The 18,656-nt window shown below is 39.7% G+C and overlaps 1 protein-coding gene across 2 annotated transcripts in view; it reads right to left on the minus strand.

Moving 5' to 3' along the window:
- spop (speckle type BTB/POZ protein) overlaps positions 1 to 15,503 on the minus strand; it is a 100,038-nt gene extending 84,535 nt beyond the window's left edge. For both annotated transcript variants that reach the window (XM_063472345.1, XM_063472347.1), the window contains exon 1: positions 15,440 to 15,503. The gene's annotated coding sequence lies outside the window, so the exon portion shown is untranslated. The remainder of the gene's footprint in view (positions 1 to 15,439) is intronic.
- Between the last annotated feature and the right edge of the window lie 3,153 nt (positions 15,504 to 18,656).

Consider the following 18,656-nt stretch of genomic DNA (forward strand, 5'->3'; position numbering starts at 1 on the left):
CAGAGTATTCCTGAGATAGAGCGAGTGTGTTTGTGTGTGTGTGTGTCTGTGTGACAAGATATTACAAAAACACATGTTTTACGGAGACTGTAGTAAGGTTTACACAGCGAGGCGGAACAAAGCGGGACAGGGGCCCACCTTCCACAATTACACGCAGCTTTAAAATACTAATCCAAGCACAAACTGTATCTGGACTGTATCCAAACAGCAAACCAAAAAGCCACAGGTGTAAACAGAGCAATAAAGCAATGCAATCTCAATCCCACAAATGAAATAGTGCTGCTTATAGCAATAGCATTCAAAGCAGGATCACAGCAAAGCAGGCTTAATGCTTCCCTGATACTTTTTATGCTATATTTACAGTGACCCATAAAAGTGGATAAAAATCTTTGTAGATAAAATTCACCACGTTAATGTGATGCATAAAGGGCCCACACAGAGCCCGATAGCAAAACAATCATCTGACAGAACAGACCCACGGTGGCTTCAACTCTGCAGTGTCATTAAAATCCTCCAAGTCTAATTCTCTTTCAAATACCACCTCTACCTAAATAAACATGACCAAGGACGCTTACTCATACTTCACATGCCTGCCAACCACAGATGAACAGGATTTCACAGAGCAGACTGGGTGTGTTTTGCCAACCATTACTGCAGAAAGGTCTGCAGATTGTGACAAAATGTCTCAAGCTAAACAGCCATGGTGATGCACTTTGTTCTCATAATAAAGCCAATCCATAAAGATGTCTGACATTTAACATGCCTATGCAACTAGAGAAAGCTGTGTGATTTAAGTCAATTTACTTTGACACTTGGATCATAAAGAATAAAACAGGATTTTAAAACAGGCGTTGAATGACTTCAAACTACGGCAATCCAGGGAGTGACAAGTTGCCTCAGAAGTGTAATAAACTGCAACTCTAAGGCTAAACACTGACTTATATTTGGCTCAGAAATACTGCACCGAGAGTGTTACTTTTTATATTTTGGTGCTTTGTATTCACGACCGGCATTCAAACTGCCTGTGGGCTTTTACCTCAGAGAGAGAAAAGATGATCTGCATGAATGAATGAAATATCTTAAGATCCCTATGTTTACACATATATACCAAGGAAATGTCAATCAGATGCAAAATACAAAGGTTGAGCCCTGAAAGAAATGTCAAAAAGGTAGTCTGGCTCTGTGATGTGTGAATGGGACCAGCACCATTTGATCAATAGCTCACCTGAAATGAATACAAGATTCGTTCTTACCAACTCAAAACAGCAGATGTGGACTCCAACTCCATTTATCACAAACTTGGATGAAACCGTTTCAGCTGATAAAGTGGAGATTGCCTAACATAACACATTTTTAAATATTTGTTATTGGTTGCTTTCCATTTGTGATGTTTATTTGAGGCTCTTCAGAAGTGTTATGCTGAGTTGTTACCACAGGAAATTACATGAAGTATAACCTGAAACAACCCTGTCAGAAGTATGAACAAACATAACGTTATGTGCCCTTCATGTTCTTCTTGTTTTCTTGGTCTTGTATCATTTGCCCTGCTCAAGTCAAGTGGTCAGCTCAAACAGGAAGCGATAACAATAGGCAATACAACCAGCCATGCCACCAAGACATGGCAAGCTGACCCTTTTTTTGAGACAGCAAGGTCTGTCTCAAAAAAAGAAAAAGAAAAGATTTTTTTTTAAAGGAGGAGGGAGCTGACAGATGAGGAGGTGGAAAACAAAAAATACAAGAGGGGAGAATAGAAAGCAAAAAAAAAAAAAAAGAGGAGTCGACAAGACACTGAGGAGGGAGAGGCGGGATGAAAGATAGGTCGATGTACCACAGGCTGATGAAATAGAGCGAGAAAGGCAAAGAGAGAAAGGAGCGGAACAGCAAGTCAGACAATAGTCAAACAGAGGAACAAAAAAAAAAAAAAAAAAGACACTAAAGGAATAGGAGACAAATTAAGGAGAGGGCATGGGGGGATGGGCAGAGACGGGGGGGAGCCCAAATATAAAGACAATGTCAGATTCAATACTTCTCTTAAACGAGAGAAGAATTAAGGAGGAAGAAGAAAGAGTGGCTGTTCTATATCTCGCTGCTCCTAAAACCTGAAAAGACTTGAAAGACCAATACGTTTAAAGGAACAAAACACCGGGGGGGGGGGGTTAGATCAAGCGCTTGACTGCATTCAAAAGAGCCACAGAGAGAGTATAAGTGACACAATTAAGAGCATAACTGTCATTACAGCCAATCAACCCAGTGCCACCCACATGGCCACTGAGCAACAGAACCATCATGAAGAGGGATGAAGGACTGCTTATTCCCCCTAGCAATGCAGCAACGACTGTTAATACTGACTAGCACACATACCTAAAAGCCCTAAAGGCCATTGCATTGTAATGCAACAGAAACACAAGACACGTGTACAAAATCGTTCCATCAAAACATGTTCCTGTCTCATTTGCATCTTGAGAGAAGAGCTGACATTTAAATATAATCCTGCTGACATGCAAACTAAGTGCAGCCAATTCCATAGCCCACATGTGCATTAGAAAAGGAAAAAAATGACGCGTGAATCTGAAACCAATCACAGTTTGATGTATACTCTCACTCAATAAAATAAAAACCAAATTTAATGAGCTTTCAAGCTCCTCCACAGTGACATTTCCTCTCCCAATTCTCCATCTTTTACAACCATCATTCACCTTACCTCCATTTCTCTTCTTCCCTGCTACCGCTTGCCTTTCCCCACACCTCCCTCACTTAGTTTTTCATTCTAAACCCACTACTTTGCCTCCATCTTCTTCTCTCTCCATCCAAAACAACAGCCATTCCAGAAAGAGGGCCATCAATCTTCTTCAATGAGACCAGAGTGCGAGAGAGTGCCAAGGCTACAGCAGATTACTATCTCTGCTTACCTCCACTCAACACTGGATAACATATAGAAGGAGAGAAAGGGCAAATGGAGAGTCAGGGAGGGTCGAGAGCGAGTCAAAGAAACCATCTTAGATAGAAGATGGACATTAGATGTTAAAAGCCTAAAAAAAATTAAAAAAAAAAACCCAACTTCCACTCCTGTCACCAGCAGAGGCTTGTCAAGTAAAGACACCCAGCAGCTGAATTTAAAACCTCTAATCCTAAGTGGCAACTCCAAACCTGATCCTTGATTTACTTCCACAGAGAGCTCTGCTTATGGAGAGACATGAGATACAGGTCTTCTGTTAGACTGAACATGAATCATACTCTGCATCCAAAACAGAGTTACAAATTCAGAATCAAAATGTGTATTGTTACTGTAACTAATTTAGTTGTTAACTACGGTACCAACAGGTCATTACAGTTCAGTTTGAACGGGGAAGAAAAAGTGACGGTGCATGTATAGAAAGGAGGTGGGGGAACATGATGGAGCAAGCGCTGCTTAATTACTTCAAAAAACACTACACAGAAATTGTTGTTAGTGCATATGCGAATATTTCTGTGTGTTTCACAAAGTCCTGTAAGCCAATTATCCCGCCTGATGATATTTAGAGACTTCTGAAAGCAATGTGCGAATGTTTGTTTGACAAAGAACTGACACAATGGTGGAAAAGCCAGAGCTGTGACCTTGCAGCAGAGAGGGGTTTTTAACAAGCTGCCTCACTGCCCTGTGTGGTGCAGTGGCAATAATCTGCACACACACTGTGCATCACAGGTAAATCCAAGGCTGAGGACGTCCTTCTGAGGAAACCTTATGTGAGAAAAACATGGCAAAGTAGAGTTTTTGCATAGAAAATTCTGGGTATTTTTGTTGTTTTTTGTAATGCAGTGCAGCAAACGCTCAGTGAATTCTTATATTTATAAAACATGGCCTTCTCAAGCAGTCTGCAACCAAGGACACAAGACCACCAGGCCAGCTCTGACAGCTACATCCACAATTGAGCATGATAGGGCTAATCGCTATGCAGCTTTCTCACTGAGGAAAAACCTACGTGGGGGGAGTTTTGTTAGGCATAATAAACTCTCCCTGCATTGTCACACCACTGTTGAGGAGGAAGGTTAAACTTAGAGCTGTCTGTAAAGCTGTCCCTCTGCAGCAGCAGTGCTCTGACTGGGGATCAGCATAGTGTGGCTTCTGTGGGCCTGTGGGCCACACAGCAACGAGTGGGAGGAGGCAGCAATGGGGCTCAGCCAGGCGCTAAAGACTTTGACACTAACATAATCACTGATAATTGATTCTGCTGGTGAGGAAGGTTTAACATTAAAGGATAAAAACAGCAACGGCGGTGGCAGCACGGCGCTCGGGCTTAATATGAGCTGATGGGACTGACGCCACCTGTCACACACCATCTAATCACATGAAGACAAGATTCTCTAGACGAACACATATCATCAAATCACTACCAGCCTTGGACACGCTCAGCACCCTCAAAGCAGCTTTGATCAGCAGTGGGTCGAGAAAATCGAGGGGGCACAGAGGCTAAGGGCGGCGGAGGAGGAGGAGGAGGAGGAGGAGATGAGGAGGAGGGGGAGGATGAGGACAGACAGGCAAATAAGACAAACGTCCTTCACTATTGCAGGACAACAGCCCTGAGATATCACATGACAGGACAGAATAAAAGCACAATGTTTCAAAGAGATATATATAAAAAAATAAAAATAAAAACCGAATGCAGTTATTACAAGCAGTATGAAACATTTGTTCCATACTCGCGGTAATGGCAATTGAGCTGCAGTCAGCTGACATTGCAGTTATAATTCGGCTAATGTTATTCTCATTAGCTTATAATAAAGTGACTACTATTATACTATAATAATCTTCCAACTGCCTTTTATTGTAAACTGCCAGCCTGTGGGAAACACTAATAAATCTGGGCAATAAACCCATTTTAACCCGTTTCACCTGTGATCTGAGCAGACTGTTTTTTTAAGATGGCTAACCACAGAACACTATTTCTAGTCAGCCTCACAGATTTGTTGTTAAAGTATAATGGAGACACATGAGCTAAGTCTAGTAGCAGTGACTGGGGTGTGCCTATTTGCTGAGTGAACTGATGAAGACGGAGGGCTCCCTGTAGCCTTACAGTCAGAACACTGATAAATTGGCCAGCATCCACCCTTTCCCCAACTGCAAGAAGGATATGTGTGCATGAGAATAAGTATGAACGCCTGCTAGACTGGAACTGACAACATAAAGTGGCAATGCAACTGATTTCATGAACATTGGGTGGGGGGTGGGGGGGTGTCAGGAGCACAAAGGAAAAGGAAGACCTCCATTATGTCACTAGCAGACGTGTCACCACAACACCACAAAGGAGACAGTCGGACTATCGGTCCTCCAACCTAGCAATGGCAGACTCACCTTCTTAAATTAAAGGGTGCTTAATACAAAGCATGTCCCAGACAGACAAACACAAATTTCCACCTTGGGCTGCAGACATAAACACACATCACTTCATGTCGAAAATGACTGTTTGGAGATCAAAGGTTTAAAATATGCGAGGGTCAGATATCTTGCAGGGAAATAAGGGAGGAAAGATTGAGGCTGAGAGGGAAAAAGGTAGCAATGGCAAATAAGAGATGGAAAGGGGACCAGAGAAAGCCCCAGGCTGATGGCAGCGGGGAGAGAAGAGGCAGACTGGATGATGAGCTAGTGAGAAAATGTAAATGAGAATCTGTCATGCAAAAAAAGGAAAAGAGGGGAAGAAAACGTGAGAGATTACTATAGGAACTGTTCGGGGAGAAACTGAAGAGCAGAACAAAGCTCACAAGAGGGAAAAAAGGGGGTGGGCAGTGCACAGGAGGAAACAGCAATCCAAGAGACATGACAAGCATGCACTACGCAGCCTTTTGCTGTTAAAATGGGCCACATACTTTCTAATATGTCCTTCAACATGTGGTGAAGTCAGTTTTAGTCACCACAGAAAGAAAATGCAAAAAACACAAAAGATAAGAAAGGTAGCAACAAATAGTGAGAGGTAAAATAAAAAGACAGAGATGGTCCCTGGAGAGGCGACTCATGGCATCCCTTTGTCACAAGTCAAGACCACAGGGAGGAAGAGTAGGAGGAGTGTAGGCAGTAAAAAGGCAGCTCTTTTTCTCAGTCTTTCACTCCCTGGCTATCCTCCACCAGCAGCTGGAGGCTAAACTTAAGCTGCAGCAGCCACGAGGGAGAGAGGAACGGCCTTGGGAATAGGTCATCCACAACCACAGACCAAAACAAAACTCAAGCATCTGCATCATTAGCAAAGGAGCCCAGAGTCCCCTGATGTCTACCCACTGCACAACAGATCCCTCAGAAATGTGGCCACAACAGTCCCCATGCACACAATCATCCGCTGCACAATCGCCATACAGCGATGTCAGCCTCCTCTTCATGAATATTCATCTGCCTCATTAACACTCAAGTGGGGAAACACAGCATATTGCAAGAGACTCCCGTTACTTTGAGAGAATGAAAGTTAAAGGCGGAGAGGAAAGGGGAAGAAGAGATGGGACACATGGTGACTGCAAAGGAAAGAAAGGGGAAGAAAAAGAGTAAGAGGCAAAGGCTTTGTTTCTTTGCCTTCAAACTTTTTTGAATCTCAGGAGAAGAGGGGAGGAAAAATGTCCTATATTGTTCCGGGAGCTGATATCCTCCAGTCACTTTTCCTTATGAAGCCAGATAGGGCAGTATGAAAGCAGCGTCAGCAGCAGGGACATCGCAGCGGGAGCACAGGCTAAGAATTACAGACCGTTTTACCCTGTAAATCCTACTGCAATAAAGGCTTTAAAACAGCTGCAATTTCACCACTAATGTCTGGCTGCTCGCAGTAACTGCTAAACTGTGGGGGATATGTGTGAATACACCTCAACGCAAGCTGCAGCTGAACAGACACTCACGTGACTCCCCCTCCCTCTGTTCAGTAACAAAACACACTTACAGACGTAAGAAGCCAGGCTATATCGTACACAAAGTCTGTCAGTCCACTCGGCCACGCGCTTTCTCTCAGAGCCACTTGCCAATAGAAAGACACACAAGCACGCACGCACACATACACGCGTGCACAGACACACAAAGAGAAAGGATTATTTTCTCTTCATGTTGTAATGCTAGTGAATCTCTTAACAGGAACTGCCAACAGGGGAAATCTTCCATCCTGCAGCTGTGTCCTCAGAGAGACTCTGGAAACTGTAGAAATTTCCTTGACTCTTTTCTTGTCGTGGCTTTGGTGGCAAAAACAGCTTGGCCATTCGAGTAGGAGGAGATGAGGCAGAGTCAGGTGCTTTTCTATAACGCTGCCCCAACAGAGTCGCTCTAGTCCTTTAAAAAGGGCAGCAAAAAAAAAAAAAAAAAAAAAAAAAAAAAAAACTTGTGGTACCAAAATTGGACCAGGTCTGTGGAAATCAATACTGCTGCTTACATGAGGGGCCTCCACTAAGGCTATTTCATATTCCACCATATATACACAGTTTCTGAGGAGAAAGAAAAAAAAAGAAAAAAAAAAAACAACCCCTCAATTTCAGAACAGTATGAACTATCGATTTCACAGTCACGATTCTTACTCTTTCTCTGCCTATTTCTGTCCTCTCTCTTTTCCATTCCCCACCTTTGACGTGGAATTCCTTCCCCCCCCCCCAACTTCTGTTAAAGGGAAACTGTTTATTATTAGGCTTCTCGCGACGAAGAGGTCATTAGCGTCACATTTTTACATCTTTCACATTTCTCCTAAAAGAAATGTTTTTTCCATTGACATCACGAATCGATCGATTTGTAAGGTGAAACAGAAAAGCTATTTCTTGACAAAAGTGAATACCACTGCCCTTACCTTGTACACTTTTGAGATATTAAAAGGTGGGCCTCACAGAGTAATTTCCAATAGCACACCGTAACAATGCACTGCCTATTATAATGACTATATCGTGACTCTGAATTGTAGATAATTTTTTGAGATGCATCACGATATCTATTTATTCACTGCTGAGGTCTGTACTGTGTACTATGGGCTTAGTGAGGTAACTTGAGATTTAACCCTGGGTTTATTTAGTGCTACAGAGGTGTTTCACTCTTACCCTGGAACACCAACATGATAACTTAGATACATTTTTTAAAACGTCCCTGAACTTTTTTTATTTGAACCAGTCTTCTCTTAATTTTTGAGTTTATCACGACACTCCTATTTCTTTTAACATTTCACCTACAAGTGATATGAATTTTAAATGCCAAACACTGTTGGAGCTTTAAAAAAAGTTGGATCTGATGTTCAGAGTATTTGGATGGGTCGCTGTTTTCCACAATCTAATGCCAGTGTATCAGCAAAACTGAATCTGACTTTTGGGCAGTGGCGCTTTTAACCAACTGTGTTGTCATTCATTTATATTCATACAGCTTTCCTGGGTCATGCGTTTTGCTGAGCAGTCTGGCAGAGACCGGGGACCTGGCCAGTTCAAATCACAGGTCCAAAGTCAGCATGCATGCATGATTTAAATACATCTAAATGGCAGATGGTGAGAGACCTGGCTGGGATCTGGCTTCAAGACAGAAGCAGTAATGCAGGAGAAGCAAAGGGATTAGAGTGAGGAATGGCTTGGCTTGTCTTTAAGATTACTTTTCCTCTTAAAACATTCACTTCATCTGTGTCACTTCTGCTCTCTACTTGTTATTGGAAAATAGCTTCATGCAAGAGAGGTGGAAAACCATTTGATGCCGGCTCTGTCTGCATCAGTCACACACTGACACGCACATACACAAAGAAATACATTTCATCCTCCATATCCGAAACAGCCAATAGCACTGGCAGGCATTTGCGACCCCAATCCATATTTCAATTTCCCTCCTCTCATGCAAACTAATTCAATACTTGTTGCCTTCCCTCACAAGCGATCAGCAATATGAGAAATCAGCTTCTTTGCATGTTGCATCTAAAAAAGGTCCAATCAGAGACATTTTTGAATGCCTATATCAATTATGTCTTAGTAGTGCTGTGCATATGCAAATTTTCCTTAGGAGTAGCATTGCAGGATAGAAAATATAAACTACAAAAAAAGGAGATTTTTTTTTTTTTTTTTAAATCAAATGGTGTGCCATTTAAAACTCATAAATTACACCACTGCCTGTGTTTATATCAACAACTTGATGTTTTCAAAACATTTAAATAAACATTAAGCCAACAGCATCGAATGAGTCAACCGAATGAGTAATTTGAATATGATGTTCATATATGGATTTCATTCCCTTAGTTTTTCCTTTAAAATAAATCACTTCAGCTTTTCACAAAGCCAGGACAAGAAGTATCAAAGCTGTATGCTGTGATCAGCCAATACTTTTTGAAATCGATCCAGCGACACAGCTCAGAAGACTGGACAGTATGGGCCTGGATTTAGAGGAATTTGTGCATGTTCTTTTAATCAGGCTCATTAGTGGGATAAAATCTTCAATTCTGACATATTAAACATTTTCAGTAACACCCAATTTCCTTACCGACTAGTATTGATGTACTGACTGCTGTAGCATTTTACACTGTTACACTCCAAACAAATTCACACATCTCGACATCTCCCACTGCTGCACACACCAAGAAAGGAATTCTCAGAAGAGCAAATAAAAATACAAATCTGAATACATAGGATACAGTCTGAGCCTGATGGAGAAATGGTGCAGTGCTGAAACATTTGTTTGTTAAGGTCCACCACACTCTGCAGTAATTCACTTTTTGCTTGACATTATATAGTGGATAGTATATCATTGATCCATTTTTCAATGCGCTCTGCATTTGACCCTGAAAATACACAAGCATGTGCGCACACACCAACGTACTCATTTGGTGTTGAAATGAGCAAAGATGAGTAACAACATCGTCTCAAACTCAGGAACACGGGTGCACTCTTTGCCCATGTAAAGAGAGAGGCAAGCAGGTAATAGCGACAAATTTAGGGGCTTAAACAGCGACAGCTTTACGATGCCTGAGCGGCCTCTATGACTCCATTCCTGTCAGATTCTATTAGCCTGGCCTCCACCGTGTGCTTCGATTGGCTCTTGGCCTATTCCCAGCAGTTACAGAAGCACCACCCGTAAATAAACCAAATGGCTGCATCTTGTAGTATATGAAGGGGCGGGGGGCTCTTTGCAGCTGGGCGCTTGTGTGCAAAGAACATCTAACAGAGTGGTTGAATAGTTTAATATACAGCAGCGAGCTGAATGGACACAGTCAACTAGAGGGAGAGCGCGACACACATCACTGTAAGAGTTTAAATTTGAGGAATACGAGCAGCCAGAAAGGCACTTTTAAATCAAGACAAGTGGTCTCACTCCACACACACACACAGCTAGATACAAAAGGAAAAAGTGTGCCTATCTGCCAGCTGCCAGGTGGAAGTCTATGGAAAGGCCACCTGTCTAATAACCGCTTTTGATGCATACAGCTCAGCAATATGAAACACAGCATCTGGCCTGTCCCCTCCAAACTGATCTTGTTAACAGCCTGATCCATGTTCCTCTTACATAGAATTTATTTGGGCAGTTCACTCAGATACAAAAAAAAAAAAAACCCACACAAACAAGAAACACAAAAACATAATTTTGTGCTTATAAATTCAACCACTACAGGTTTTTGATTGAAAGAGTTTTGCCACCAACTCACAGCTACAATTTGTCTGCAGGATATTTTGGTACACAAAGCACACAGTTTTTCAGTGTGACAATTTATTGGTAGTTATTGACCAAAAGAATGACAATCAGTTGTACAATTTCATAACCAAGTCACTTGTCGCTTCTATACAAAACACCCTAAGAGTAAAATAAAATGGAATAATAGGTTCTAGTAATAATTATTAAAATGCAATGCTTGAAATACTGTAGCTAAATTAGTTTTTTTTTTTTAATGGCTTTGAAATGGCTTTTGAAGAACTGTGGAAAAATAATAAATGTCCTCGTACAAATTTAAAAAAAAACTAAAAAAAAAACTGCTGGCCTAAAAGTGAAGAAAGACTGACGCTGGCACAACAAAGTCACAATTACCTATATGTTTAAATTAACAATCATTATATCACGTTATATCATGCATACTAGTGGAAAAAAATATAAAAAGAACATTTACAATAGTAATAACATAATGATCTCAACCAAATGCTAGCTTCATAGCATGCATATATTCACTGAGCATTCAAAGCTAACTATAAGAAAAGGTATAATTAACACAATTTATATAACCCAAAACCATGTGACTAAGGAACCTGTTTGGTTTTCTTTTGTTGTTTTGGGGTTTGTTTGTTTTTTGTTTAGACTCAAAAACACTACTAATTATTTGTAATTAAAATAAAAGTATATTTATGCTACTGATTCATACAGTAAAGCTCTAGCATCACATTTGAGTGAACCGTATGATTACTGTAATAAAGTGCTTTAATCAGGCAATGTAACTGGAAAACAGAGTGCTTGTCTTCAAAGAAATAAATCATAGGATTATTGTGTTTATTGCAACTTGGGAAATATCTGTTATACCTTCAAAACTCAGCTTGTTTCCTCTGAAAAGCTGCTGCTCTGTGCCTGTCTGTGGCAAAGTGGCCTTCAGCATTAACAGGCTATTACTTGTGAAATGTAACCAATCAAATTGGAAAGGACATTGCTCAAGACCACAGAGCGGTGGCTAAAGACAGACTGAGGCAGCTGCACCACAGCGAAAGCAAAACTTTTTTTTTTGTTTGTTTTTTTTGGTTTTTTAAATGGGACTCATGAAATAAAACATGTTTTACTCTACTTATTTTAATCAAAATTGCTTTATTTTAATTGAAATTGGTTTAAAAAGTTACAACAACAAAATGTAAAAAATTATGAAATATTTATGACTAAAGGACCATTTAACTAGCAATCAAATGGACTGGACACCTGGTTGATTTCATTTATACATCTACTGCATTCCGGATATGTCATATTGAAATACCAAAACTACACTCAGTTTCATTTTTCCTGTTCTTAAACAGTAGATTCGGTTCATATTCTGAATGCAGGTGAACTAAAGTGTACCAGTTTGTATCTACTTCCTTTCCTGACAGACACAACAATGTGCAGATAGTGAACAAAACACTTCCATACCAACACAATAAAAACAATGATGTGACATCACATCTTTTACAGTCACAACTAGACAACTGTGACTTAAGTGCCAACAGCTGTTACACAAAACTGAGAGGATGTTGAAATTCAGATCCTGAATCTCCACAGTTCGACCCTATTGTAAGCTTGAGGGATGAATTCAGTATTTTATTTTGTGCAATGAGCTGCAGTTTAATAAAAATTTCAATTTCCCTCCACACCAAAACAAGTCACGAACCTGTACATCAAGAATCTGTCTTTACCAACAGATATGTGAAGAATGTGTGGATGTGTCACGGTTTAAGAAGATAAAATGAGAAAAATGCTAAGCCAGTCAAAGAGTTATCTTTTGGGATTCAAATTTGTTCACCATAAACTCTTCTGAATCAATCCCAAATCCCATTCAGAGCATTTCTGAACTCCCACATGCCCTTTGCTCATGCATACAATCGCAGCACAGCTGAGCAGAAAACTCTGTGGGACAAAACCAACTGAATTTTTAGCATGCACTTAGCAGATCTTTTACTGGGAAATTCAGCTTTGCAAAAAAGTGTTCCACCAACTTTTGTCACATCACTAATAGAAAATACAAAATGAGACATGTTTACCTGCCCCTTCAGATGGCCACCTAATTATTTTAAGGATGCACTGTTAGATCTCGTTATATTCCAGCTTGATTTGTAAAAAACAGCTTTTGGTGTCCTCATAGCCACAATAGTGAGTTTTGGGTTTTAAAACATGAATCCAGCAAAGAGAAGGGTCTTTACAAGGCAACAGGATGAGAAACCCTTAAGCCTCTTAATAGAAACAGCTGGGGGTAAATTTTATGCCATTAAATGATCAGGGTCCACAACCACACATTTTGGTCTAGATCTCAAAGGTGAATTGACATTTCTATTCAGCACCAATCAAGTGCAGTGTCACTTAGCACAGTAACTGTCTTGTTTTGTTCAATTTGGAACATGGTGCAACAAGAATTTTACTTCTTCTTTTGGCTGCTCCCTTTATGAGTTGTCATAGTAGATCATCTGCCTCCATCTCACCCAATCCCTAGTATTCTACTCTGTCACCAACCCTCTGCATGTCCTCCTTCACTTCATCCATAAATTATCTCTGTGGTCTTCCTGGCAACTCCATCTTGAACATCCTTTTTCAAATATATCCCCCACCTCTCTTCTGCACATGTTCAAACCATCTTAGCATTGCCTCTCTGACTTTGTCTCCAAAGAGCTCAACCTGAGCTGTCCCTCTGAAGTAATTATTTCCAGTCCTGTCCATCCTGGGTACTCCCAGTGAAAATCTGAGTTTCATCAACTCTGCCACCTTTTCTTTCACTTTTGCTGACGTCCTTCTGTCACAAAGGACGTCACAAATCACCTCAGGCACCCATTTAAACTCTTTCACCTGTCTCCTTCTCATTCATACACATTCTGTCGTGCTTCTACTGACTTTCATTCCTCTTCTCTTCAGAGCATACCTCCACCTCTCCAGGTTCGCTACCACATGCACACTACTCTCACAACAGACTTCTTACTCCCAGATTCTACAGGAGAATCTTAATATAAAACATACATAAATATAATACACCATAATGCACTACTCCCACATTATCAGAGCCCAAGGAGCTAAACTTGGCACACTAGTAAATCTTGAGCTCTGTCCACACTGGAAGCAATTTGCATCACTTTGAAGCCGACTGCTCGTCCCTGACAGAAATTTCAGACTCCAGTTGCCTAGGTAACCCACTAATGTATTTACCACCAGGTCATATGCCAGTCAAAGGTATTCTCTGCTCTTTTTGATAATGCTGTCCGTCTAGAAGTTGAGAAAAGTTTAAACCAGGTTATTATGCCTGTAGTCACTTAAGTTGCAAAATTTCTTTCCCTTTCTATGGTCTCTAGTCGTCACAGCGCTTCCAGTATGGACACAGCTTTGGACCCCTGAAGGCTCTTACCTTTATCAGATATCACAAGGTCATCACATTGCCTAGCAACCACCAAGCAACGGACTTAAATGCCCTGTTTTTAGCATTTATGCACCTATGAAACGCTATAAAAGCATCTGATCATGTTTATTTCAGGATGATAACAACATCTGTTAACTCATATTTCAATTATGTGCGAGATATTATGATACCAACCACTGAGCAATGGGCTAAAATGACCTGTTTCTTGCCTTTCTGCAGCTACAATATTTTATGAACGCATCCTGTGGTTTTACTTTCACGGCCAACAGTCCAAACAATACCGTAACACTGGCATGTACTAGTTTCTACAATACAGCACAAATCCATCTGGTAGTACTTGGTTTCAATGGAGCTGTACAAGTTAATAATTATGAAAGAAGCAGACTACTAAATTAGGTAAATTAAATAACAAAATTCACAAAAAAAGAAAAGAACCCCTGCGTTCCTCCAGTGGCAATGGACTTGGCCAATTAGCAGTAGATATTCGTTCAGTCATCCAACTCTAATGACTGCAACAGTTATTGCCATTAGTGATTAATCTGATCATTATTTTTTAATTAAACTTGGTCTATATGTATCAGCTAAACTAAAAAAAAAAAAAACATTAAATTTAACAAAGCAAAAGATAAAGTCTTCTCTCATTTTAATAAAAGCCAAATCCCCCCTAGGGGTTTCTATCAGGTATACTGAAATCTTAAAGAAGTTTTCTGATTATTATTTTTTATTTTTTTCATAAACCAACAACTACTAGTTTTTGCAGCTCCAGTACTAAATGTTTGGCAATCCATATTTCATTTAAATAGTTGTGAGTTACATCCTTGAATTTGGATATCACAAAAAAGTTATTCATAGAACTTTGAGTTCATTACTTTATCTAAAAGTCACCAGTTTTTTCCCCAGCCACCTTGCAGAGCTACTACAGCCTGCATTGCAGTAGCCTTTCTGCTTGACTCTCTCTTTTCAGATGCTTTCTGGCAGACTGAAACCTGCAGCTGTCCTGCACTGCGCATTGGGAAGCAACAGAGGGGAGAAGCCGTGGTCACTATTTGGCAGGATACTGAGGCTGAGCAAGAGGATGAAGCATAACATGTTTTTTTCTAACATGGGTCTCATTATTTTGCATATCCATGTGGAAACGTTCAGACTGATAACTCTTGCCGTGACAATCCAGACATGACAGTCATGGCATAAAATTGCACAAAAAAAAAAAAAAAATCAGCGGAAAACTGAATCAGAAACGGGAACAGTATAAATAAGTCCCGAGCCGCTACCTACCTGCTAACAATAGCCAGCTAGCGGCTAATATTGAAGCTCTGTAAAAGTGCTTCCAGCGTTAAATTACGGCCAAACTTTAAACGCACTTTACCATAGAGGAATTAATAAAATTCGTAAATAACAGGCATATGAAGAGCTCATTTTACATCTTTAAAACTCACCTTTGTTTCGCAGTTGAACGAGGAAGATGAAGGATTTTTGACAACAGCTGTCACTGCACTTCCGGGTTAGACTGTGACGTGTACGAACGCCCAATAAGCGACTGGCCATGCTGGGATTGTTTTGGTTTTGACTCTGGGTGTTAGGGGAATATACAAGTTTCCTATTTAATTACGAGCAGCTGTCTCTCATCAAAATCAGTAGATCCGCGCTAGCACATTTACTATCACTCGTACACAAACTGCATTTTCTTTATTTTGTTTGGTTTAGCCGTAGGAATTTCCTTTCTGTTTTTTTTTAAAAGATAAGAATTAAAATAAGCAAAGGGCACATGATAAGAATAAGCCTAAGATTAGATATTCACTGAGTTATGGTAAAAGGTTTGTAGTCTGAGTTGCTCTAAATTAAAAATTGAGTCTTTCAAACAAGGAGCTTTTCCCTTGACCTCAAAATAATTTAGTGGCCCTTAATTATAACCAGAATAAGAAAAGAGAGGACATTTTAAAATAATTGTTAATTGAGAAACCAGAGATTGCTGAATCAAACCATCAAGGGTTGTCATCCTTTATCTCCAGATTATTATTAAACCATCAGGCAGAAACCATGAGTGCATTTTGAGACAACAAGCTGTTTTGTCCTCACACATTATATCATTGATATATATATATATATATATGTATATATATATATATATACATATATATACATACATACATATATATACATACATACACATATATACATACATACATATATATACATACATACACATATATATATATACATATACATATATATATATACATATATATACATATATATATATATATATATATATATATATATACACATACACACATATATATACATACATACATATATATATATATATATAGTTAATATTTTCTGTGTAGTGTATATATAAATACTTATAGTCACATTAGATTACGTTTCTATGGATGTCATATTTTATATGCACTGATGCGTGAGATTCATTATATTCTTAGTTGTAAAATCAAAAAATAATAAAAAATGTAAAAGATTTGTGACATTATGTGTGAAATTCCAAAGACTTAACACAATATGACAAAACCCTTTAAGTATTTCAGAAGTCACATTCTGTACAACAAATATACATAACATAATATAAAAAAAATAAACTTTACCATATCTTCAACTACTGCAACCCTTCAGCTTATTATCCACAATACATTTTGATCATCATACAATTATATATAATTGATGCTACATCTTTCTGTCTTTGCACCCTATGCTGTCAAATTTTATAAAAAGCTAAACACTATCAGACATACTGCCTTCACTTACCCAGAACTTAAAATGAAAGGCATCTACCATACAGTAAACAGCACCAAGTACCATCTCAGACTTCTTATTGCATTGTCTGGATGGGTATACAGGCTATTATTATGAAGGAAGTTTATTTTTAACAGGCCTCCAGTCTGTCCTGCTTTAGCAGCTCTAAAACATATTCTGAATTACCATATGCTGTAAATAAAAAATGGTCATAGCTTCCAGATATGAAACGTGAAGAAAAAACAAAAGTGCATTCTGCCTAATAGCCATCAGATGGCGTCTCCTCTGGTTGCAAAAAGACATTTAGCTATAGAAACTGGTACTTGGCTCCCACGATTCATGACCTCAGCAGCATTTTCCTGAGGAGTCATCCTCAGTAAAACACAACATTCATTTTATAAATTATGGTCCGATTAAAGTAAAAGAGCAGGATAATTTGCTTTACTGTGTGACTGACAACTTGATACAGTCTGAGTATGCAGTATCCCTTTGTTTCTCTGTCTGATCCACATCTTACATATCACAATGTGTTCAAAACATTTGAATAGCAAAAACACTCTGCTTCAGTGCCATTCTGTAAGGACAAGCAAGGCAAGCAGTGCTTCTTTGTCTACCTTTAACAATGACTTGAGGTGAGCAAGCTAAGAGGCCAGTAGCCGTTTTCTAGTTCAGGAAAAACCGCTGATCTTTCATTGTAAACTGATGGGAGACCAGCGTGCGAGGCAAGCTGCCGCTGGCTCCACTTTCACTGCTCTGAGACTAATTACGATCTGCACTTTGTGTGGAAACCCAGCTAGCATTAGCAAAGTTGTTAATAACTCATTTAATACACTAGTGAGGAAAGCAGATGATGATGGAGAGGGGACAGCAGCTCTAACTATGTCTGGCCTAATAAAACAGGGAAGTTGAGCAGGTGCAAGTTCAGTAGCACTTTCAGATTAGCATCTATGAGAATGTCTGATTGTAGTACGTTTAACCAGCTGCTTTGCCAACACTTCATTTTCCATTCACATTTTAATAGCCCCTGTAGATATTTACAGTTAACTGTGTCACAGACTGCTCAGGCCTTTTAGTTCAGCTGATTTATTTTTATTTTTGTTGTTTTTACTATACTATTTTAATATACTTTTTAAAAATAAATATATAGGCATGTGTTTTGGAGCTCATGAAAAACTCTTTTTTTTTTAGAAATATGTGGTCCTCATCGGACAGGACAGCCAGTAGAAACAAAAGATTTCAAGATTATGCTTAGTATTAAACCAGGGGTGTCCAACTCCAGGCCTCAAGGGCCAGTGTCCTGCAGGTTTTAGATGTGTCCTTGATCCAACACATCCGATTTAAATGTTACCTCCTCAACATGTCTTGAAGTTCTCCAGAAGTCTGGTAATGAAATAATCATTTGATTCAGGTGTGCTGACCCAGGGTGATATCTAAAACCTGCAGGACACCTGCCCTTGAGGTCTGGAGTTGGACACCCCTGCATTAAGCAGAATACAAAGTATTTAAAATATAAACATTTTAAATAAATAAATATATGCAGCAGTAATATTAATATGTTTAGCACAAATTCTTTCCTTAAAAACAACAGAATCAGTGACAAAGCAATCCAACTCCCAAAGGAAATAAGTCTGACTTACTGCCGGCAAGCCCAAGCTTTTGCATCAGTTGTACAGGGACCGAATGGCCCGTAGAAATGGACCATGCAGCCCATACTGAAGGGTGGCTGGCCTCTCTGTTAGAGATAGGGTGAGGAGTTCAGTCATTTGAGAGTCATGTCAGAGTAGAGCCGCTAATCCTCCACGTTGAAAGGAGCCATTTCAGGTGGTTCAGGCATCTGATTAGAATGCCCCCTGGCCGCCTCCTGGGTAAGGTGTTCCAGGCATGTCCCATTGGAAGGAGGCCCCA

Source organism: Pelmatolapia mariae, linkage group LG4 (assembly GCF_036321145.2).
Source record: "Pelmatolapia mariae isolate MD_Pm_ZW linkage group LG4, Pm_UMD_F_2, whole genome shotgun sequence".
NCBI classification, from domain to species: Eukaryota; Metazoa; Chordata; class Actinopteri; order Cichliformes; family Cichlidae; genus Pelmatolapia; species Pelmatolapia mariae.